Raw genomic sequence first — 12,970 nt, forward strand, 5'->3', positions numbered from 1 at the left:
ACTCACTAACTAACACTAACTAGCTAACTAACACTAACTAACTAACTAACACTAACTCACACCAATTCTGATTTGTCGAGATAAACTGTGAGCGACCGGAACTATAGCTGCTCTTCCTCTTCCGACCATCCAGTTGAATCAGGACTGTAGCTGGTGGGACACTAAGAGTGACAGTAATTCTGTGTGTGCAGGTTTGGGGTGTGTGTGGTGTGTATGGGGTGTGTGTGTGGTGTGTGTGTTGTGTGTGTATGGGGTGTGTATGGGGTGTGTGTGTGGTGTGTATGGGTTGTGTGTGTGGTGTGCGTATGGAGTGTGTGTGTGTATGTGTGTGTATGGGGTGTGTATGGGATGTGTGTGTGGTGTGTGTGTGATGTGTATGGGGTGTGTATGGGCTGTGTGTGTGGTGTGTATGGGGTGCGTGTGTTTGATGATAACAGAAGGGCAAGCTGCTTCTCGTCTCATTCGTGCAGAAAGAAACAAACGTTAATCACTGTTCTACGGTCAGATTCTGACCTTTTCATAAAGTCGCACTGAGACAGAACAGCACTTAGTGCCACTCGAGCTCTCTGCTGCTGTCAATAGATTCCTCATCACCAGTAATAACATTCAGAGAAAAAGAGAGCGACAGAGAGAGAGAAAAGGTTTTTATCCGTGTTAAAACACACCGCTGATCCAACTTCACCAACAGTATGATGTTAATAAATTCACAACTTCACCAACAGGATGATGTTAATAAATTCACAACTTCACCAACAGTATGATGTTAATAAATTCACAACTTCACCAACAGTATGATGTTAATAAATTCACAACTTCACCAACAGGATGATGTTAATAAATTCACAACTTCACCAACAGGATGATGTTAATAAATTCACAACTTCACCAACAGTATGATGTTAATAAATTCACCGACGTCGGTCCTACAACGCACTACATTCCGCTTGAAGTGAATCGTTAAAAAAAAATATTGCTAATTAACCGTTTTTAGTGATGATGAAATTGTCCTGTACTGATGTGATCACTTTATACACAGAGCAGTGTTTTGTTCTGGCTGTTTATCAAAAGAACACAGTTTTGTTTTGTGGCTTTTTCTCAGTTCTGTACTGTGGAGACAGAGAACAGACTGATAGGATAGAGAACAGACTGATAGGATAGAGAACAGACTGATAGGATAGAGAACAGACTGATAGGATAGAGAACAGACTGATAGGATAGAGAACAGACTGATAGGATAGAGAACAGACTGATAGGATAGAGGACAGACTGATAGGATAGAGAACAGACTGATAGGATAGAGAACAGACTGATAGGATAGAGAACAGACCGATAGGATAGAGGACAGACTGATAGGTTGGTTAATGAACCGATAGGATAGAGGACAGACTGATAGGATAGAGGACAGACCGATAGGATAGAGAACAGACTGATAGGATAGAGAACAGACTGATAGGATAGAGAACAGACCGATAGGATAGAGAACAGACTGATAGGATAGAGGACAGACTGATAGGATAGAGAACAGACTGATAGGATAGAGAACAGACTGATAGGATAGAGAACAGACTGATAGGATAGAGAACAGACCGATAGGATAGAGAACAGACCGATAGGATAGAGGACAGACTGATAGGTTGGTTAATGAACCGATAGGATAGAGGACAGACTGATAGGTTGGTTAATGAACCGATAGGATAGAGGACAGACTGATAGGTTGGTTAATGAACCGATAGGATAGAGGACAGACTGATAGGTTGGTTATTAATGAACTGATAGGATAGAGGACAGACTGATAGGTTGGTTAATGAACCGATAGGATAGAGGACAGACTGATAGGTTGGTTATTAATGAACCGATAGGATAGATGACAGACTGATAGGTTGGTTATTAATGAACCGATAGGATAGAGGACAATCACTGCGCCACCATGAGAATGAAGGAACAAAGGCTCAGACATCCTCTTCAAGGCTGACTCTCATTGATACTGATGTCTCATCAATTCAAACACCCACACCCAGACTCTGTCTCTGTCTCTCTCTCTTCCTCCTCCTCCTCTCTCTCTTCCTCCTCCTCTCTCTCTTCCTCCTACTCTCTTTCTTCCTCCTACTCTCTCTCTTCCTCCTCTCTCTCTTCATCCTACTCTCTCTTCATCCTACTCTCTCCCTCTCTTTCTCCTACTCCCTCCCTCTCTTCCTCCGCTCTCACTTTCTCTCTCTTCCTCTCACCTCTATTTTGAGAACATCATGTTGCAGTTTTCTCTGGAACTCCAGGAAGTGTCCAATGGTTAGTTTGTCCTTCAGATCGGCACCTGGGGGGGAGAAAGGGGGACATTTCAAGAAGAAAGCTTAAGACGCACCTTTTGTACGAAATGTGTTATACACATCCTGACTGACTGGCTGGCTGACTGACTGATTGACTGACTGATTGGCTGACTGGTTGATCTGATTGACTGACTGGCTGACTGTTTGGCTAACTGATTGGCTGACTGACTGACTGGCTGGCTGGCTGGCTGACTGGCTGGCTGACTGATTGGCTGGCTGGCTGACTGGCTGGCTGACTGATTGGCTGACTATCTGACTGATTGACTGGCTGACTGATTGATTGACTGGAAGATTGACTGACTGATTGGCTGACTGATTGACTGGCTGATTGGCTGACTGTTGACTGTTTGACTGGCTGACTGATTGATTGACGGACTGATTGGCTGACTGTTGACTATTTGTCTGGCTGACTTATTGACTGACTGATTGACTGACTGATTGCCTGACTGATTGGCTGACTGATTGGCTGAAAGGAGGGGATAGAAGGAGGGGTTAGATGGAGGGAAGGAGGGAAGGAGGGGATAGAGGGAGAGAGGGAGGGGAAGGAGGGGATAGAGGGAGAGAGGGAGGGAAGGAGGGGATAGAAGGAGAGAGGGAGGGAAGGAGGGAAGGAGGGGATAGAGGGAGAGAGGGAGGAAGGAGGGGATAGAGGGAGAGAGGGAGTGAAGGATGGAAGGAGGGGATAGAGGGAGAGAGGGAGGGAAGGAGGGGATAGAGGGGAGAGAGGGAGGGAAGGAGGGAAGGAGGGGATAGAGGGAGAGAGGGAGGAAGGAGGGGATAGAGGAGAGAGGAGGGAGGGAAGGAGGGGATAGAGGGAGAGAGGGAGGGAAGGATGGAAGGAGGGGATAGAGGGAGAGAGGGAGGGAAGGGGGAGGGATAGAGGGAGAGGGGGGGAAGGAGGAAAGGAGGGAGGGAGAGAAGGAAGGAGGGGATAGAGGGAGAGAGAGGGGAGGGAGGGAAGGAGGGAGATGGAGGGAGGGAAGGAAGGAAATGGAGGGAGGGGGATAGAGGGAGGGGAAGGAGGAAATGGAGGGGAGGGAAGGAGGGGGATAGAGGGGAGGGATGGAGGGAGGGAAGCAGGGAGATGGAGGGAGGGAAGGAGGGGGATAGAGGGAGGGGAAGGAGGGAGATAGAGGGAGGGAAGGAGGGAAATGGAGGGAGGGGGAAGGAGGGGGAGAGGGAGGAAGGAGGGAGATAGAGGGGGGAAGGAGGAAAGGAGGGGATAGAGGGAGGGAAGGAGGAAAGGAGGGATAGAGGGAGGGAAGGAGGAAAGGAGGGAGGGAGAGAAGGAAGGAGGGTGATAGAGGGAGAGATAGGGGAGAGAGGAAGGGAAGGAGGGAGATGGAGGAGGGAAGGAGGGATATGGAGGGAGGGAAGGAGGGGGAAAGAGGGAGGAAGGAGGGAAATGGATGGAGCGAAGGAGGGGGATAGAGGGGGAGGAAGGAGGGAAATGGAGGGAGGAAAGGAGGGGATAGAGGGATGGATGGAGGGAAATGGAGGAGGAGGGAAGGAGGGGGATAGAGGGGAGGGAAGGAGGGAGATAGAGGGGAGGGAAGGAGGGGATAGAGGGGACGGAAGGAGGGGGATAGAGGGAGGGAAGAAGGAGGAAATGGAGGGAGGGAAGGAGGAAATGGAGGGAGGGAAGGAGGGGGGATAGAGGGGAGGGAAGGAGGGAGATATAGGGAGGGAAGGAGGAAATGGAGGGAGGGAAGGAGGGGGATAGAGGGGAGGGGAAGGAGGGGGGATGAGGGAGGGAAGGAGGAAATGGAGGGAGGGAAGGAGGGGGATAGAGGGGAGGTAAGGAGGAAAGGAGGGAGGAGAGAAGGAAGGAGGGGCGTTAGAGGGGAGAGATAGGGGAGAGAGGAAGGGAAGGAGGGAGATGCAGGGAGGGGAGGGGAAGGAGGGGGATAGAGGGGAGGGAAGGAGGGGAAATGGATGGAGCGAAGGAGGGGGGATAGAGGGAGGGAAGGGAGGAAATGGAGGGGAGGAAAGGAGGGGGATAGAGAGAGATGGAGGGAGGGAAGCAGGGAGATGGAGGGAGGGAAGGAGGGGATAGAGGGAGGAAGGAGGGAGATAGAGGGAGGGAAGGAGGGAAATGGAGGGAGGGAAGGAGGGGGATAGAGGGAGGGAAGGAGGGAAATGGAGGGAGGGAAGGAGGGGGATAGAGGGAGGGAAGGAGGGAGATAGAGGGAGGGAAGGAGGGGGATAGAGGAGGGAAGGAGGAAAGGAGGGGATAGAGGGGAGGGAAGGAGGAAAGGAGGGGATAGAGGGAGGGAAGGAGGAAAGGAGGGGATAGAGGGAGGGGAGGAGGAAAGGAGGGGATAGAGGGGGGAGGGAAGGAGGGGATAGAGGAGAGAGAGAGAGGGAGGGAAGGAGGGAGGGGAAGGGATAAAGGGAGAGAAGGAGGGAAGGAGGGAGGGAGGGAAGGAGGGGATAGAGGAGAGAGAGAGGGAAGGAGGGGATAGAGGGAGAGAGGAGGAAGGAGTGAAGGAGGGATAAAGGGAGAGAGGGAGGGAAGGAGGGGATAGAGGGAGGTAAGGAGGAAAGGAGGGAGGGAGAGAGAAGGAAGGAGGTTGATAGAGGGAGAGATAGGGGAGAGAGGAAGGGAAGGAGGGAGATGGAGGGGGAGGGAAGAGGGAAATGGAGGGAGGGAAGGAGGGGGATAGAGGGAGGGAAGGAGGGAAATTGATGGAGCGAAGGAGGGGGATAGAGGGAGGGATGGAAGGAGGAAGCAGGGAGATGGAGGGAGGGAAGGAGGGGGATAAAGGGAGGGAAGGAGGGGGGATAGAGGAGGGAAGGAGGGGGGATAGAGGGAGGAGTAGGAGGGAAATGGAGGGAGGGAAGGAGGGAAATGGAGGGAGGGAAGGAGGAGGGGGATAGAGGGAGGGAAGGAGGGGGATAGAGGGAGGAAGGAGGGGATAGAGGGAGAGAGGGAGAGAGGGAGGGAAGGAGGGGATAGAAGGAGAGGGGGAGGTAAGGAGGGGATAGAGGGTGAGAGGGAGAGAGGGAGGGAAGGAGGGATAGAGGGAGAGAGGGAGGGAAGGAGGGGATAGAGGGAGAGAGGGAGAGGGAGGGAAGGAGGGAGATGGAGGGAGTGAAGGAGGGAGATAGAGGGGAGGGAAGGAGGGGGATAGAGGGAGGGAAGGAGGGAAGGAGGGAGGGAAGGAGGGGATAGAGGGAGGGAAGGAGGGGGATAGAGGGAGAGAGGGAGAGAGGGAGGAAGGAGGGATAGAAGGAGAGAGGGAGGTAAGGAGGGGATAGAGGGAGAGGGAGAGAGGGAGGGAAGGAGGGGATAGAGGGAGAGAGGGAGGAAGGAGGGGGATAGAGGGGAGAGGGAGGGAAGGAGGGATAGAAGGAGAGAGGAGGGAAGGAGGGAATAGAGGGAGAGAGGGAGGAAGGAGGGGATAGAGGGAGAGAGGGAGAGAGGGGAGGAAGGAGGGGATAGAGGGAGAGAGGGAGGGAAGGAGGGGATAGAGGGAGAGAGGGGAGAGAGGGAGGGAAGGAGGAGATGGAGGGAGTGAAGGAGGGAGATAGAGGGAGGGAGCGAGGGGATAGAGGGAGGGAAGGAGGGAAGGAGGGAGGAAGGAGGAGGGGATAGAGGGAGGAAGGAGGGGGATAGAGGGAGAGGAGGGAGGGAAGGAGGGATAGAAGGAGAGAGGGAGGTAAGGAGGGGATAGAGGGAGAGAGGGAGAGAGGGAGGGGAGGAGGAGGGATAGAGGGAGAGAGGGAGGAAGGAGGGGATAGAAGGAGAGAGGGAGGGAAGGAGGGATAGAGGGAGAGGGAGGGAAGGAGGGGATAGAGGGAGAGAGGGAGGAAGGAGGGGATAGAGGGAGAGGGGAGAGAGGGATGGAAGGAGGGAGATGGAGGGAGTGAAGGAGGGAGATAGAGGGAGGGAAGGAGGGGGATAGAGGGAGGGAAGGAGGGGATAGAAGGAGAGAGAGGGGAGAGAGGGAGGGAAGGAGGGGATAGAGGGAGAGAGGAAGGGAAGGATGGGATAGAAGGAGAGAGGGAGGGAAGGAGGGGATAGAGGGAGAGAGGGAGGGAAGGAGGGGATAGAGGGAGAGAGGGGAGAGAGGGAGGGAAGGAGGGAGATGGAGGGAGTGAAGGAGGGAGATAGAGGGAGGGAAGGAGGGGGATAGAGGGAGGGAAGGAGGGAAGGAGGGAGGGAAGGAGGGGGATAGAGGGAGGGAAGGAGGGGGATAGAGGGAGAGAGGGAGAGAGGGAGGGAAGGAGGGGATAGAAGGAGAGAGGGAGGTAAGGAGGGGATAGAGGGAGAGAGGGAGAGAGAGGAGGAAGGAGGGGATAGAGGGAGAGAGGGAGGGAAGGAGGGGATAGAGGGAGAGAGGGAGGGAAGGAGGGGATAGAAGGAGAGAGGGAGGGAAGGAGGGGATAGAGGGAGAGAGGGAGGGAAGGAGGGGATAGAGGGAGAGAGGGAGGGAAGGAGGGGATAGAGGGAGAGAGGGAGAGGGATGGAAGGAGGAGATGGAGGGGGTGAAGGAGGGAGATAGAGGGGAGGGAAGGAGGGGGATAGAGGGAGGGAAGGGAGGGGATAGAAGGAGAGAGAGGGAGAGAGGGAGGGAAGGAAGGAGGGGATAGAGGGAGAGAGGAAGGGAAGGATGGGATAGAAGGAGAGGGGAGGGAAGGAGGGGATAGAGGGAGAGAGGGGGAGGGAAGGAGGGGATAGAGGGAGAGAGGGAGAGAGGGAGGGAAGGAGGGAGATGGAGGGGGAGTGAAGGAGGGAGATAGAGGGGGGAAGGAGGGGGATAGAGGGAGGGAAGGAGGGAAGGAGGGGGAGGGAAGGAGCAATAGAAAGGGTCCATGTGTATGAATGACTATAACAGACTGGTTCTATACCAGATATTTAATCTCTGAATCACACGGCCTGATCCTTTAACGCAATCAAGCTAAACTATAAATTTGACTATAAAATCACACGTACATAACAACACAACGTAGCTTTATAGAGAGAGCACAGTGGGTTGTGATTTAATGTGTGGCCTGAACCAATTATTAATTCACAGTTTGACATTTAATAAATGAACTCCATGGTGAAATCAGCTCTTTCAGACTGTGAAAAAAGAAAAACAACAAAACAGAGTGAGAAACTAAAGAATTGCACATCTAGGTTTGTGTCCTAAATGGCAATTTATCCTCTATTTAGTGGATGACTTACCCTCTATGTAGTGGATGACTTACCCTCTATGTAGTGGATAACTTACCCTCTATGTAGTGGATAACTTACGCTCTACGTAGTGGATGACTTACCCTCTATGTAGTGGATGACTTTCCCTCTATGTAGTGGATGACTTACCCTCTATGTAGTGGATGACTTACCCTCTATGTAGTGGATGACTTACCCTCTATGTAGTGGATGACTTACCCTCTATGTAGTGGATGACTTTCCCTCTATGTAGTGGATGACTTACCCTCTACGTAGTGGATGACTTACCCTCTACGTAGTGGATGACTTTTGACCGGAACCCTATGAGCCCTTAAAAGGAGTGCACTATAAAGGGAATAGGGTGCCACTTGAGCCCTGCGCTCTGAAACCAGTAATCCCTGTCTCCTGGGAGAAGAGAAGCCAGATGATAGCATATCGAAACACAGTATGGGGCTTAGCCTCGTTACGCGTCATCTAACCTGTTCAAACTCCTCCAGGTCCACCTCTCCATCTCCGTTCAGATCAAACATCTTGAAGGCGATCTCAAAGTTCCTCTGGGGCGCTGAGAGAGACACACACAGGGTCAGACCTGGAATCAAATATTACGTGAACTCGCTCAAATACTTTGATCGAGTTTATTTTCACTTTGGGCGCCAGATTTGCAGTTATGTGACTTGTTCAATTGGTTAACCTGCACCAGGTACGTACACACACACGCACACGCACACACACACACACACACACACACACACACACACACACACACACACACACACACACGCACACGCACACGCACACGCACACGCACACACACACACCTTGACAGGGTCTTTTTCAGCCTCTGTCTATTCTACTCTATGGGAGACACAGTGTTCCGTGACTCAGCCACAGGGGAGTAGGTGACAACATAACACGAGATCAAATCATACGACAGATGGTTGTCTGGTCCTCTGGATCTCACAACAACATGGGTTACTGGGTTTAGACCACGACACACAACAACAAGGGTTACTGGGTTCAGACCACTACACACAACAACATGGGTTACTGGGTTCAGACCACGACACACAACAACATGGGTTACTGGGTTTAGACCACTACACACAACAACATGGGTTACTGGGTTCAGACCACTACACACACCAACATGGGTTACTGGGTTTAGACCACTACACACAACAACATGGGTTACTGGGTTCAGACCACGACACACACCAACATGGGTTACTGGGTTCAGACCACGACACACAACAACATGGGTTACTGGGTTTAGACCACTACACACAACAACATGGGTTACTGGGTTCAGACCACTACACACAACAACATGGGTTACTGGGTTTAGACCACGACACACAACAACATGGGTTACTGGGTTCAGACCACGACACACAACAACATGGGTTACTGGGTTCAGACCATGACACACAACAACATGGGTTACTGGGTTTAGACCACGACACACACCAACATGGGTTACTGGGTTTAGACCACGACACACAACAACATGGGTTACTGGGTTTAGACCACGACACACAACAACATGGGTTACTGGGTTCAGACCACTACACACAACAACATGGGTTACTAGGTTCAGACCACGACACACAACAACATGGGTTACTGGGTTTAGACCACTACACACAACAACATGGGTTACTGGGTTCAGACCACTACACACAACAACATGGGTTACTGGGTTTAGACCACTACACACAACAACATGGGTTACTGGGCTCAGACCACGACACACAACAACATGGGTTACTGGGTTTAGACCACTACACACAACAACATGGGTTACTGGGTTTAGACCACGACACACAACAACATGGGTTACTGGGTTCAGACCACTACACACAACAACATGGGTTACTGGGTTCAGACCATGACACACACCAACATGGGTTACTGGGTTTAGACCACTACACACAACAACATGGGTTACTGGGTTTAGACCACGACACACAACAACATGGGTTACTGGGTTCAGACCACGACACACAACAACATGGGTTACTGGGTTCAGACCACGACACACAACAACATGGGTTACTGGGTTTAGACCACGACACACAACAACATGGGTTACTGGGTTCAGACCACTACACACAACAACATGGGTTACTGGGTTTAGACCACTACACACACCAACATGGGTTACTGGGTTTAGACCACTACACACACCAACATGGGTTACTGGGTTCAGACCACGACACACAACAACATGGGTTACTGGGTTTAGACCACTACACACAACAACAAGGGTTACTGGGTTCAGACCACTACACACAACAACATGGGTTACTGGGTTCAGACCACTACACACAACAACATGGGTTACTGGGTTCAGATCACGACACACAACAACATGGGTTACTGGGTTCAGATCACTACACACAACAACATGGGTTACTGGGTTTAGACCACTACACACAACAACATGGGTTACTAGGTTCAGACCACGACACACAACAACATGGGTTACTGGGTTTAGACCACTACACACAACAACATGGGTTACTGGGTTCAGACCACTACACACAACAACATGGGTTACTGGGTTTAGACCACTACACACAACAACATGGGTTACTGGGCTCAGACCACGACACACAACAACATGGGTTACTGGGTTTAGACCACTACACACAACAACATGGGTTACTGGGTTTAGACCACGACACACAACAACATGGGTTACTGGGTTCAGACCACTACACACAACAACATGGGTTACTGGGTTCAGACCACGACACACACCAACATGGGTTACTGGGTTTAGACCACGACACACAACAACATGGGTTACTGGGTTCAGACCACTACACACAACAACATGGGTTACTGGGTTCAGACCACGACACACAACAACATGGGTTACTGGGTTCAGACCACGACACACAACAACATGGGTTACTGGGTTCAGACCACTACACACAACAACATGGGTTACTGGGTTCAGACCACTACACACAACAACATGGGTTACTGGGTTTAGACCACTACACACAACAACATGGGTTACTGGGTTTAGACCACTACACACACCAACATGGGTTACTGGGTTTAGACCACTACACACACCAACATGGGTTACTGGGTTTAGACCACTACACACAACAACATGGGTTACTGGGTTTAGACCACGACACACAACAACATGGGTTACTGGGTTCAGACCACGACACACAACAACATGGGTTACTGGGTTCAGACCACGACACACAACAACATGGGTTACTGGGTTTAGACCACGACACACAACAACATGGGTTACTGGGTTCAGACCACTACACACAACAACATGGGTTACTGGGTTTAGACCACTACACACACCAACATGGGTTACTGGGTTTAGACCACTACACACACCAACATGGGTTACTGGGTTCAGACCACGACACACAACAACATGGGTTACTGGGTTTAGACCACTACACACAACAACAAGGGTTACTGGGTTCAGACCACTACACACAACAACATGGGTTACTGGGTTCAGACCACTACACACAACAACATGGGTTACTGGGTTCAGATCACGACACACCACAACATGGGTTACTGGGTTCAGATCACTACACACAACAACATGGGTTACTGGGTTTAGACCACTACACACAACAACATGGGTTACTGGGTTCAGACCACGACACACAACAACATGGGTTATTAGGTCCAGACCTCAGATGGCACACTATTGCATTCATTTTGTTACTGTGTTTGATCCCTGAGGGAATTGAACCCACAATTTTGGTGTCACAACAATCTGTCTGTCTGTGGTGTGTCAGGTTCAAAGCGAGGTGTGTGTGTGTGTCAGGTTCAAAGCGAGGTGTGTGTGTTAGGGATTTACTAGAGAGCACGATAGTGAGGAAGATGTAATCAGGAGATGAGACCACACTCCCCCAGTGTGAAGAAGATGCTGTCCTCATCTGCAAACTTCTCCTGGGTAATCTTCTACTCATCATCATCATCAGAGAGAGAGAGAGAAAAACAAAATGTGTCATTGAACCAATTGCACTTCATGGCAGCGAGGTGTGGGATCCACTTGCAAAATAAGATTTCATCAAATGGGACAAACACCTCATTGAAACCCTGCATGCAGAGTTCTGTAACATTATCCTACATGTCCAGAGGAAAACTACAAACAATGCATGTTTTTAATTTTACCTTCATTTAACCAGGAAAGTCAGTTAAGAACAAATTCTTATTTTCAGTGATGTCCTAGGAACAGTGGGTTGTTCAGGGACAGATTTGTACCTTGTCAGCCCTGCCACCCTAAGTAAAGCAGAATTAGGCCAAAATCCAATAATAATAAAAACTCAAAAAATCGCAATTTAGTTTTGGAAACATCTAAAATACAGTGACCCCCTCTCATATCATTACCAAGCCCTGCAATGCCAAGAGCTGAGCAAATAAAAGAGTCCCCTCATCCAGCTGGTCCTGGGGCTGAGTTCACTAACCTGTTCTACTAACACACTTAAGCCTCAGTCCCCTCATCCAGCTGGTCCTGGGGCTGAGTTCACTAACCTGTTCTACTAACACACTGAAGCCTCAGTCCCCTCATCCAGCTGGTCCTGGGGCTGAGTTCACTAACCTGTTCTACTAACACACTGAAGCCTCAGTCCCCTCATCCAGCTGGTCCTGGGGCTGAGTTCACTAACCTGTTCTACTAACACACTGAAGCCTCAGTCCCCTCATCCAGCTGGTCCTGAGTTCACTAACCTGTTCTACTAACACACTGAAGCCTTAGTCCCCTCATCCAGCTGGTCCTGGGGCTGAGTTCACTAACCTGTTCTACTAACACACTGAAGCCTCAGTCCCCTCATCCAGCTGGTCCTGAGTTCACTAACCTGTTCTACTAACACACTGAAGCCTCAGTCCCCTCATCCAGCTGGTCCTGAGTTCACTAACCTGTTCTACTAACACACTGAAGCCTCAGTCCCCTCATCCAGCTGGTCCTGGGGCTGAGTTCACTAACCTGTTCTACTAACACACTGAAGCCTCAGGACCATCCAATCAATCAGAATAAACCAAATTACAACACAGTCAAAACAAAACTACATTGCTTGTTGGGAAACACAAACACAAGCACAAGCACAAAGCTTGGCCCTAAATCTACAGTACGCTGTGGCTAACTATTTGACCATGGTTATTGATCACAACCTTGACAAAGTACAGGCTCAGTGAGCGCAGCCTTGCCATTGAGAAGGGTAGACACAGGAAAACCTGGCTCCCTGTAGAGGAAAGGCTGTGCAACCACTGCACCACAGCAGAACCTGGCTCCCTGTAGAGGAAAGGCTGCGTAACCACTGCACCACAGCAGAACCTGGCTCCCTGTAGAGGAAAGGCTGTCCAACCACTGCACCACAGCAGAACCTGGCTCCCTGTAGAGGAAAGGCTGTGCAACCACTGCACCACAGCAGAACCTGGCTCCCTGTAGAGGAAAGGCTGTTCAACCACTGCACCACAGCAGAACCTGGCT

This window comes from Oncorhynchus masou, chromosome 31 (assembly GCF_036934945.1).
Source record: "Oncorhynchus masou masou isolate Uvic2021 chromosome 31, UVic_Omas_1.1, whole genome shotgun sequence".
In the NCBI taxonomy this organism is placed as follows: domain Eukaryota; kingdom Metazoa; phylum Chordata; class Actinopteri; order Salmoniformes; family Salmonidae; genus Oncorhynchus; species Oncorhynchus masou.